The 12,679-nt window shown below is 39.3% G+C and overlaps 1 long non-coding RNA gene across 1 annotated transcript; it reads right to left on the bottom strand.

Annotated features, from left to right (window-relative positions):
• Nucleotides 1-5,029: 5,029 nt before the first annotated feature.
• On the bottom strand, nt 5,030-11,727 carry LOC138348519 (uncharacterized). The gene is made up of 2 exons (XR_011221168.1): nt 11,529-11,727; nt 5,030-5,355 (listed from the first exon to the last, which is right to left on the bottom strand). It is a non-coding gene; the product is annotated as an uncharacterized lncRNA (long non-coding RNA).
• Between the last annotated feature and the right edge of the window lie 952 nt (nt 11,728-12,679).

The following is a 12,679-nucleotide window of genomic DNA, read 5'->3' on the forward strand; positions in this document are numbered from 1 at the left end:
TAATTGTTTAATATATATATATATATATATATATATATATATATATTACACCGTCAAAAGAATATATGCACAATGTTATAATGATCGTCGAGATTATGTAGTTTGTGTTTTTTTTTAAAAAAACATGCACTTGTGATAGGTTTTAGTATGATAAAATTATCATGTGGATATAATTAGGCTGTATTGAAATTGAAAAATCTAAAATTAGATACATATTGCTCGGATATGATTGTGTTCAAAATTTATGTGATGCCTATATATTTATTATCAGATATTGAAGGAATATTGATTGTATTAAAGTGTTCCCCTAATAAGGGAATACATGGGAGAGATATATAGGAGAAATAGGAAGGAGTACTAATCCTAATAGGACTAGGATTAAGGAGTACTAATTCTAATAGGACTAGAATTAGTACACAGTAAATACTAATATTATTTAATACTATTTATTTAATACTATCTGTTATTATCCCCCCTCAAGCTGAGCTGAGCGGAAGAGAACGGAAGCTTGGAACTGAGGTAATCGTGTTGTCGGCTCAGGAGAGGCTTGGTGAGAATATCAGCCGGTTGTTCTTCAGTGGGTACATACTGCACAGTCATGGTGCCGGCCTGAACTTCATCGCGAACAAAGAGACAATCGGTATCAACATGCTTGATTCTGGTGTGTAGGACAGAATTCTTGGTCACACAGATGGTTGATTTGTTGTCACTATAGAGAGCAGGAACAGTGTGAGTGGCACGGGGTTCGCGAAGAATATATGTGACCCACATGGTCTCAGCAGCGAGAAGAGCAAGGGCGAGGTATTCAGCTTCAGTCGAGGACCGAGAGACCTTGGGTTGTTTTTTTGTACACCAGGAGATCAGGTTCGTCCCCAAAAAAAGAGAAACCCCGATGTAGATTTTCTGTCATTTTTATCATTCTCCCAATCTGAATCTGAGAACCCCCGAAGCTCCAAGTCCCCAGGTCGAATGAGTAAACCACGACCAAGAGTGCCAAAAATGTACCTGAGAATGCGTTTTAGACAATGGTAATCATGTTCACTTGGTTGATGCATGCGCTGAGCAACTCGGTTGACAGCAAACTGGATGTCAGGACGGGTAATGGCCAGATACTGTAGAGCCCCAATGAGGCTGCGGAAGTGGGTGATATCGGCAAAGGGGGTGTCGGCTCCATTCGTAGACGAAGAGACTGCCATCGGTGTTGGTTGAATTATGCATTTTTCCAGTCCAGCTTTCTGCAACAGATCTCGAGCATATTTTGACTGATGAAGAAACAAGCCGCTGCCTGTCCGAGAAACCTCCATTCGCAGAAAATAATGTAACGGGCCAAGGTCCTTCATTTTGAAGGTAGTATGCATAGCTCGAGTGACATCCTGAATGAGAGCTGCAGTAGAGCCTGTAATAATGATATCATCTACATAGACAAGAACAATGACTGTACCGTGTGCTGAATGTCGTGTAAACAGACTCATGTCGTGTACGCAACACGTGAAGCCGAGTCCTTGGAGGAACGTTTTCAGACATGTGTACCAAGCACGGGGGGCTTGCTTGAGCCCATACAGAGACTTCTGGAGTTTGCAAACATGTTGAGGGAAGCGGGGATCAACATAGCCCGGTGGTTGCGTCATGTAGATAGTTTAATCAAGCATGCCATGAAGAAAAGCATTGGAAATATCCAACTGATTGATGAGCCAATTGTTGCGCACGGCGAGTGATAGTACCAGGCGAATGGTTTCCTACCAAATAACAGGACTGAATGTCTTGGAGTAATCAAGCCCATACTCCTGATTGTAGCCTTTAGCAACCAAACGAGCCTTGTACCTGGAAATACTGCCATCTGCATTGTGTTTAATTTTGTACACCCATTTACAGCCCACTGGGTGCCACCCATGGGGCTTAGGTACAAGAACCCAAGTTTTCTGATCAGTCAAAGCCTTAAACTCGTCATCCATAGCATGACACCAATAAGCTTTTTTTGAGGCAACAGAGTAGGTTGTTGGTTCACTATCGGGAAGGGGTGTATTTGGTAGTATGGTAGCCTAAAAGGTTTTGGGTTTAAAGATACCGGCTTTGCCACGGGTTAACATGGGATGAGTATTGGGGGTGGCACGAGCGGTGGTGATTCGTGGGTGGCCGGGAAGGACCCAAAACGGATCGGGCTGGAGATGTAGTGGGTATGGGGTGGTTCGGGTTGGTTGTGAGTGTGGGTGGTGGTTGCGGGTGTATTGTGGGTGACGGTCGAAGGGGTGATAAGGGGTGGTTGGGTAGTGGGTGGAGATGTGGGGGAAGGTGGTGAGGGACCCTGTGAGTATGTTGGAAAAAGGGGAAGGACGCCAATGAATGATGTATTTGAGGAGGAGGAAATGGACTCGTAGGGAAACTCATTTTTGACAAATTTGACATGACGAGATATGTAGACTTTATGAGTTTGTGGGTCAAGACAGCGATAACCCTTGGAGGTAGGATGATATCCCAAAAAAATACAAGGACGGGATCGGGGTTGTAATTTTTGAATAATATGAGGGTGTAGCCAATGATAGGCAAAACACCCAAAGACGCGGAGATTGGTATAATAGGAAGTTCTTGGTAAAGGAGTTGATATGGTGATTTGTTGGAGAGAGTGTGACTGGGCATTCTGTTAATGAGGTAGTTTGCAGTGGATAGAGCTTCTACCCAAAAGGAGACAGGGAGATGAGATTGATGTAGAAGAGTAACCACCGTTTCAATGAGATGGCGATGCTTACGCTCAGCCACCCCATTCTGTTCGGGAGTGTATGGACAGGAGGTTTGATGTATAATTCCCAGGGATTGCAGAAACTGGCCAAAGATGTTATTTACATATTCCTTTCCATTGTCACTTCGAAAAAGTTTAACATGAGAATTGAATTGTGTTTTGACCATTTTTTCAAAAGTGACAAAGGTGGTGTATGCCTGTGATTTGTGTTTTAGTGGGTACAACCAAGTGTATTTTGTAAGATCATCCACAAAACAAATATAATAGCGAAAACCAGCAAATGAAGGAACAGCAGTAGGACCCCATAGGTCAGAATGAATAAGTTGAAAAGGTGGATAAGGTTACCTAGGTGAAAGATAGCGGTGGGGGTTTTAATGGTACCCGTGCTAGTGTGAGAAATATTAAGGGACTCACCGTTGCCAACAGTAATACCATTGGAGCCATGATATGGATTTGGAGCGTTAAGCTTGGATAGATCAGAAGTAACGTGCATGTTGGCCCCAGTATCCAACAGCCATTCAGAGGAAGGGCCGGCTTGAGATGCATAATTGACACGGTTATCACAATTTCGGCTCTCCTCATACCGAAACCAGCAACGAACAGTGGTATGTCCTGTTTTCTGACAGATTTGACAAGTTGGACGATCTCGCTCGTAAGTGCCCTGCCCGCCGCTGGAAGATGATTGCCCGCCGCTGCCGAAGGAGTGCAGGCTGTTGTTGCTGCCGTGCTGCTGACCGTCGTACGGCGGACGACTGCCCTGCCGACCGCCGCGCCCGCGGCCTCCGCTGTTTCTGCCGTAGCCACCGCGGCTCCCCTGCCGGCCGCCACCACGCCCCCCGCGATAGTTCTGGCTTGTGGTGAGGGTGGTGGCCGGCTCCATAATAGCGGCTTCTCGGAGAAGAAGTTTGCTCTCCAGATCCACGTTGATTTCTTCACTTTTTAGCCATGAGGAGAGAGTAGTCAGGTCAACGGGCGTTGGACTGATGCGAACCGCCTGTTTAATGGAGGAGTAAGCTGATGGGAGCCCCCGAACGACGCACATGACGAGATCTTTTTCGGGAATGATTTCGTTCACGGTGTCGAGGGCTGTGATGATGGTGGAGACCTCGTCTAAATACTCCGCCATAGTTTTCGTGCCTTTGGTAATTGTGTGTAGACGATCACGCAATTGAAAAATATGAGAGTGGGAAATTAATGCATAGCGTATTTGAGAAGGTAATTAGCCTCAAGGGCTGTAAGAACGGTGATTTTCCATGTAGGGTAATTTATGTCTGATAATTTTTTGGGAATCAGGGCATGAAGATGCCTGAGAAGGAGTTTAACGCCAGAACGAAGTGAATCGACATGATCCACCTCGGTTGTCATGGCTGCCGCCGCCCAAGAGAAGAGTGGGAACGATCGGTGCCCTAAAGAGAGAAAAAAACCTAGAGAAAAGAAGATCTAGATTTTCTGGCTCTTGATATCATGAAGGAATATTGATTGTATTGAAGTGTTCCCCTAATAAGGGAATACATGGGAGATATATATAGGAGATATAGGAAGGATTACTAATCCTAATAGGACTAGAATTAAGGAGTACTAATCCTAATAGGACTAGGATTAGTACACAGTAAATACTAATATTATTTAATACTATTTATTTAATACTATCTGTTATTAAGCTCGAATCTCTAAACGTTTTCTCTGCTGTGACTCTATCACGGGTAAACCACAAATAGTTATCCAAATCTTGCACCGGCGAACTCGAAGCTCCATACTCTAACTCCAGTGAAGCTCAAAGGTTCAGCCATTTCCGCCCAACTCCACGTTGTTGAAACCTCAGTGTTTGTCTCTTTTACCCATTTTTATTTGATTGTTCACTATTTTGTGTGGTTTAATTTTATTACTTTTATTATGCTCAGATTCTTCACAATGATTGTTATTATTAATTTATTTTATTTTTATTAACGTGATTTAAATTCGTTATATTCCTTTAGGATAGTTTTGTTTAGCTTTACCGTCTCGTATCACATTTTTCTAGGTGTTTACTTTATTCATTTAGTGTTATTTTATTTTATTCATGTTTGGCCGTTCTATTTATTTTGTCGGGTAGTGGCTTATATATTTTTTATTTAAATTTTGTTGTTATGTTTTGGATACTGGTCACAAGTCATTTTATTTACTTTTACTTTATCCTTTGATAATTTAGTGTGATATCTATAGTTTAACTAGCACGAGCTCAAGATTTAGAAACATTATAAATTCGCGTTAATTCTAGTAGCAATAACTATTTAATAAGATATAAACAATCATAACTACAGAATATGCAAATTAAAATTTAAAGAGAATACAAACAGACTTGCTAATACATCAGTAATGCACAATTTCATATCTACGAAGTAATTTAACAAAAAAACACATCAAACAATTCTATGTCTTGTACATTCAAGTGCACTAAATCTTGCTCTTTCTCTAGACATTATTTTGAGGATGCAAAAATCTTTAAATCAATATATTACAATCTATTGATGAGACATTTCTAAGAGGCTAGGGAGTATATGAGGAAATTTGGTTCACTTGATCCAAAATTAGAGGTTGTTCCCGGTGACATTTGTTGAATTTTTTATTTCGTTGCAAGTCATCTGAAATTTAAAATATCAAAAACATTATTCAAATTGAATCAAAATGTATACATATATATTAAAAGATATAACCAAGGTATTAACTACATTAGTTAACAACCAATATTTCATAATAATCGAAAATTAAACTTCTACAAAACATTTTAGTTGACAAAGAATATGCAAAGAACAAATACCGAACATTGTATATAGGTTGCAAAAGTGGGAAATGGGTGTGGAGAATTACAAAGCCACATATGACTACAAAAATATGGGTAGGGACATATCCTACTACACAAATGGCTGTATCTAACTAAAACGTAAGAAAGAGGACAGAAACTTGGTTACTGCTGCAGGTAACCATGGTAACCAAGGCTGCCATAATATATATATATATATATACATATATATATATATATGTGTGTGTGTCTGTGTGTGTGTGTCTGTGTGTGTGTGTGTGTGTGTGTGCTGATGATGTACATGATAGAGTTTGAATACAAATAGAAAAGAGCTATCCTAATCAATAAAGGATGTTGAGTTTACATAGAAGACTTATTGTCATCTAACACCCTCCGGCAAGCACATGTCGGGTTTGGAGACAGTGAGCTTGGATCGTAGATGAGCAAAACGAGGGGCGCTTAGAGCTTTAGTGAACACATCAGCAGTTTGATCAGTGGAAGGAATGTACTTAACACAATGCTGGCCACGAGCAACCTTTTCGCGAAAAAAGTGATAATCAATTTCAATATGCTTCGACCTTTGATGAAAGACAGGATTGGCAGTGAGATAAATGGCACTGATATTATCACAGATTATCACAGGAGGACAAGGACAAGGCAATCGGAGTTCCTTGATCAAACTAGCTATCCAAGATACTTCTGATGCGGCAAATGCAATGGCACGATATTCATCTTCAGTGCTGGACCGAGCTACTACCTTTTGCTTCCGTGAGGACCAACTTATTAGATTAGGACCATATATACAGCAAAGCCATGATGAGAACGACGATCATCAGGATCAGCAGCCCACCCTGCATCACAGTAGACATGTATAGTATATGAAGTGGATGGAGTGATGGAGATACCATGCATAAGGGAGCCTTTGAGATAGCGAAGGATCCGTTTCACGGTTTTCCAATGATCTTATGTAGGATTCTGCATGTATTGGCAAACACGACTAACTGAGGAGGAGATCTCTAGTCGCGTAATGGTCGCATACTGAAGAGCGCCAACAATGCTCCTAAATAATTATGGATCATCAAAGGTTTCACCATGTTTGGACAACTGAAATGTGGTGTCCGCTGGAGAAGGAGAAGGCTTGCAATCTGTCATTTTTGTTCGAGCGAGTAAATCTCAAATGTAGCTAGTTTGAGAGAGATGCATCCCAGATCCGACACGACTAACTTCAATACCCAAGAAAAATGAGACATTACCAAGGTCTTTTAAAGAGAACTCAAGATCAAGAGATTGGGTGAATGAGGATATATAAGAGGGATCACTACCCGTTATGATGATGTCGTCCACATAAACTAAGAGGAGGTAGTGGAGGAAGGAGTATGACGGACAAACAAGGATGAGTCATAGTAACAACAAGTATAACCATGCGATAGGAGAAATGTTTTGAGCTTGAGAAACCAGGCGCGAGGAGCTTTCTTTAGTCCATATAACGCTTTCGACAAGCGACACACAAAATGTGGGTGAGACTTGTCAATAAAGCCTGGTGGTTGAGACATGTAAACAACCTCCATAAGGTCACCATTAAGGAATGCATTGTTAACGTCTAATTGCTTAAGAGCCCAACCTTTAGTTACTGCATAAGATAAAAACAAGTCTGATGGTTGAAGGTTTGACAACTGGGCTGAATGTATCATGAAAATCCACCCCCTCTTCTTGATGAAAACCTTTGGCAACTAAGCGAGCTTTGTACCTTTCAATTGAACCATCTGCTCGTCGCTTAATACGGTATACCCATTTGCAACCCACCACATTTGCAGTGGGAGGGCAGGGAACAAGTGTCCAAGTGCAGTTACGATGCAATGCTTGATATTCAGCTTCCATGGCGCACAACCACTCAGGAGAGGATGCAGCTTGCTTATAGGTTTTTGGTTCACTTGCTATAACGGATGAAATTAGGGTAGGATGGCGAGATACAACAAGTGTTTTAGGCTTGAGGGAATTTGTTTGAGCTCGTGTGGTCATAGGATGATTGGAAGAAGTAGCAGGCCGGAAATATGTGGGAGCATTCTGATATGTGCTTGAAGCAGAGGACGCAATGGTGGGCGGACATGTATTGTGTGGTGGACATATTGTGGTGGATGAATGAGGTACTGGTAGGACTCGAGTGGGTAGGGAGGATGAGGAAGGGGAATCTGCCAGTGAATGGAGTAAAGGTGAGGCAGCAGATGTGGGAAACGCATTGGAAATTGGTTGTAGAGAAGTTAAGGATGAGGGTGGTGAGTTGTCACTGGAGCAAGAAGAAAAACTTGTTGTAATGAGGATAGGGAAATCTATCTTCATCGAACGTCACATGATGAGCAATGTACATCCTATTGGTGGGGGGATAATGACATAGATAACCATTATGCTTCGAACTATAACCCAAGAAGACACACGGAAGAGAGCGAAAATCAATTTTATGATGATTGTAAGGACATAGAAAAGGGTAGCATAGACACCCAAATTTTTGAAGGAGTTGGTAGTCCGGGGGATGATGATATAGAGCTTGATAGGGTGATTTAAAGGATAATATGGGAGTGATGGTATGGTTATGTAGGTATGTGGCGGTAGAAAAAGCATGCTCAGTATTGATATGGAAGACATGCGTGAGCAAGTAAAGTTAGACCTTTCTCCACAATGGTGCGGTTACGTCTTTCTGGAGCCCCATTTTGTTCATGAGTGTGAGGACAAGAGAGACGATGAGTTATGCCGATGGATTGGGCATATGAAGACACATTACGATACTCCCCACCCCAATCAGTTTGCAAAGTTTTGATGTTTCTGCCAAATTGTGTGGAAACCATCTTATGAAAGTATTTAAAAACATCAAATACTTGTGATTTTGTTGACAAGAAAAATATCCAAAACAAATTTAGTAGAATCATCAAGAAACTGAACAAAATACTTGTTTCCATTAATAGAAAGATGCGGAGAAGGCCCCCAAACATTAGAATACACCAAATCGAAAGGGAATAAACTACGACTTAAGGAAGATGCTAACGGGAGCCTATGACTTTTTCCTAATTGACAAGATCCACAAACTGCAGGCATTTTGTTGGAAGTCACTGGAAGATTAAAACTAGAGACTAGACGATGTAAAAGTTGCTCATGGGGATGACCAAGGCGTTCATGCCACGCTTGGAGTGATGCTCGAGATATGACAAAGGCGCGAGGAGTTGAGGATGAGATAACAGGAAGCCCACTACCATCGAAACGATATAAACCATCATCAATTGACCCGCGGAGTAGTATTTTTCCCTGAGGATCCTTCACAAAACAACATGAGGGATGAAATTCCATAAAGACATTATTATCTTTAGTAAATTGAGAAACACTCAGTAAACTCTTGGTGATGGAAGGAACACGAAGAATTTTATTAAGATGAAGAGGTCGAGTAGCACAAGAAATCTTAGAGGAGCCGATGTGATTAATAGAGAGTTTTTGGCCATTACCTACAGCAAGCTGATCCTCACTATTATAGTCCGTGTGAATAGATAGTTGAGACAAGTCTGACGTAACATTATTGGTAGCACCTGAGTCCGCAAACCATGAATTATCAATAATAGCCGAAGGAGACATCATAGAATTAGTCGAGGGAGTAACCATATTGGCTTGTGGACGGTTAGAGGATCGGGTTGGTGGGTAGGTATCCATGTTGTTGTGGTTGTAGCAATTACGAGCATGGTGGTTAGGTTTCTCACATATTTGACAGATTATGCGAGGTGATGATCTATTAGAGGAACGAGGGGGGTTGGTATTAGTCGGGCGAGTGGAGGATTTTTGAGAGGTGGTGACACTTTGTTGATTAGGATATCCAGTGATGGGGGAGCGGTTGGAGTATTGACGAGATATGGCATTGGCTTGAAGTTGGAAGGATTTGGTTTCCTCAACCAGTTTCTCCTCTTCTTGGAGAAGTAAACCAAGAAGTGAGTCAGTGGTGAGGTTATCAAGGTGAGGGTTAATGGCCGAGCAAAAAGGTCCATAGGAAGAGTCTAGTCCGAACAAAATAGCACTCATAAGTTCTTCATCTGTTATGGGACGGGCAGCAAGGGCTAGACTATGGGATATAGTTCGTTTCTTGTCAACATAGTCCATAATGGTTGAAGAACCCTTAGTGGTGGTTTGGAGTTGGTGGCAAAGTTGCATGACGCGAGCTCGGGATTGAGATTGATAAAGGTTGGAAAGATATGACCAAGCTTCACGAGTGGTACGAATGTGCATTATGTAAGGTATGATAGAATGGCTCATGGTAGTTTTGAGCCAAAGAAGAAGGATTTTGTCCCGCTTCTTCCAAGCCGTGAAGGCTGGATTTGTTGTGGATGCAGAGGTGCCCTGAGTAGTGGTTAAGATAGTGGCGGATGGAGCATTAGTTCCATCAAGATGACCCTCCAAATAAAAGGCTTCAAAGGCAGAATATACGGTATATTTCCATAGGTAATAATTTTCGCGATCAAGTTTTATCGGAAGGCCGGGAAGGGCAATTGTTTGGGAGTTGGAGTCAGTTATGGAGAGATGTGTGGAAGAGGATGAATGTGACTGAACGGCAGCGGCAATGGACTGGTTGGGGTTGTCCATGGTGGCGGAAAGAAAGAAAAAAAAAGTTGGCTCTTGATACCAAACTAAAACGTAAGGAAGAGGACAGAAACTTGGTTACTGCTGCAGGTAACCAAGGCTGCCATAATATATATATATATATATATATATATATATGTGTGTGTGTGTGTGTGTGTGTGTGTGTGCTGATGATATACATGATAGAGTTTGAATATAAATAGAAAAGAGCTATCCTAATTAATAAAGGATGTTGAGTTTACATAGAAGACTTATTGTCATCTAACATGCCTCAGCTCTTACGGGAACTCAAAATGTTGTACTCAATTTTCCAAGTTCTTATCTAAAGCTTTCTCTCGCAATTTGTGAAGGTATATGTTAGCACTGCGAATTGATACATACAGCTAGAAAGCTACTCATCAAAAAGACAATAAAATGCAAAAAAATAATAAAGTATAAGTACCAGGCAGCTATAGCCCAAGAGGTAGTTAAATATGAGAAAATACACCAATCTAAGTGCTAAGAGCAGTTCTGTTTTTTATGAGGAAAACTACCAGTGAAGACATGATTATCTGTAATCTTCAAAGAAAGGTCCAACATTTATTAGTTCAACTAATAAATCACTATTTCTAAACAAATAATAAGAGACTAATGACTGATAACACATATCTTGACAATGAAAGTGTACATTTTCGGTGATAGTTCTGTATTAGTGCATGGTGAATGTTATGTGTAAGGTATTCAAGTGGAACGTTAAATTGAGACATATGAATTAGATATTCAGCTCCAGATTGTATTAGTTGTAGTTATTTTTTTATATAAGGCCGTTTTACATAAGCTATAGGATAATTAAAAAAAAAGTTTCATAAACTGCAAAACACATAATACATTGATCATTAAAGGAATAGGCATTTCACAACTAAAGCCCTTCATTCATGCATTTTACCGAATGGTTAGTAAGCATTCACGTACGTTCTATTTAACAACACATTTATGCATTTAACCAAACAGATTGTATGCATTTTATAACACTTGCAAAAAATGATATGTCGAATCAAACAACTGATTCGACATAAAGAATTGTCTCATAGAAGTTTATTTATTGAAGTTGTACTTGATGAGTAAAGCATAAAAATAACTCGAAAACACAACAAATAAAATTGAATATCGAGAAACACACAAGCACTAATCGAAAAATTTTGGGGACAGAGGAAAACCACGTTGTTGTTGGACAGTGAATTAAATTTTAACGCTCAACTACACTACATTCAAACATCATCAACTCATTAATTAAATCTAAAATCAGAATTTTATAAATCTATTCGGCGAATGTTAGAAATCGAGAAAAAAACATATGTAGACGGGAACATACAAAATTGATTCAATAACAAATTAAAAGAGGAAGAAAGAAGGACAACAAAGAATTACCTCGAAGATGAAAAGGTTGTGCTTGGAAAACCTTAAACATGAAAAGGTTAAAGGCAACATGTCTCTTTAATAAATGAGAGGGTGGTGGGATGTTATGAAAGTCGTGAAAGCATCTAGTGATGCCACACACATAAAAAAAGTGGCCAAGATAACCATGTGGAATTAGATGAAAATAGGACAGCAAAAGGGAAATGACCACAATATCTTCGACTAATATTTTCTTTTTTATAACATGCAGGCATGTTGATACTGTCATATTACTGACTCTTCTACTATAGTAGAAATGATTGAAAATTATTCCTTGTTGAAATCGTTCTGTTATGTTTTGAATTGTTTATTTTTTATTTTAGTTAAAGTTTTAAATTATTACTTTACCTTGTTATTTTTTATTATTATTGATGTTTATATATTTGTTGTCCTTTTGTAGATAACTTCAATATCATTTATATTAGGTTCTATTTGTATTGCTTGAAATTTATTTGATGCATTTTCTTCTTAATTATGTTACTTTTTTAGCAAATATTAAAATTGGCCAATGAAAAAATTTCTCCGTTGATTTTGGAGGCCTTACCTTTTTTAAGACGAAAATTTAGTTAAGTTTATATTATATACTTGTTAAATTGACCAATGAGAAAATCTCTCCATCGATTTTGGAGGCATTCTCATTTTTTAAGACGAAAATTTAATTAAGTTTATATTATTTACTTGTTAAAATTGGCCGATGAAGAAATTATCGTCGATTTCCAATGTCTACCCTGTCAATAAGACATATTTTATTTTCAATTATTTATTTCATTTATTTTTTATTCATATTTATTTATCACTAACTATTTAACTAAGTGTATTTACAGGTACCCAGAGTTACTTCTCATCGAAGCTATTTCAAAGGAATTCAAATGTATTTTATATTCATTATTGTGTATATTATTGACGTTAGGCAAACCTTGGGCTGATACTTACATTATTATTTTATTTTATTATTTGTGTATATTACATGTTAATTGTACTTTTATATTGTTTTTATCTCCTCTTCAATTTGAAAAAAATAATTCAGTCGGGACTCATAGTTTTGGATTTCAAAGGATGCCTAACACCTTTCATTCGGAATAACTTGAACCCCTTACCTAGAATTTATTAATTTTGTAGATCAC

This window comes from Solanum lycopersicum, chromosome 5, assembly GCF_036512215.1.
Source record: "Solanum lycopersicum chromosome 5, SLM_r2.1".
Taxonomy (NCBI): Eukaryota; Viridiplantae; Streptophyta; class Magnoliopsida; order Solanales; family Solanaceae; genus Solanum; species Solanum lycopersicum.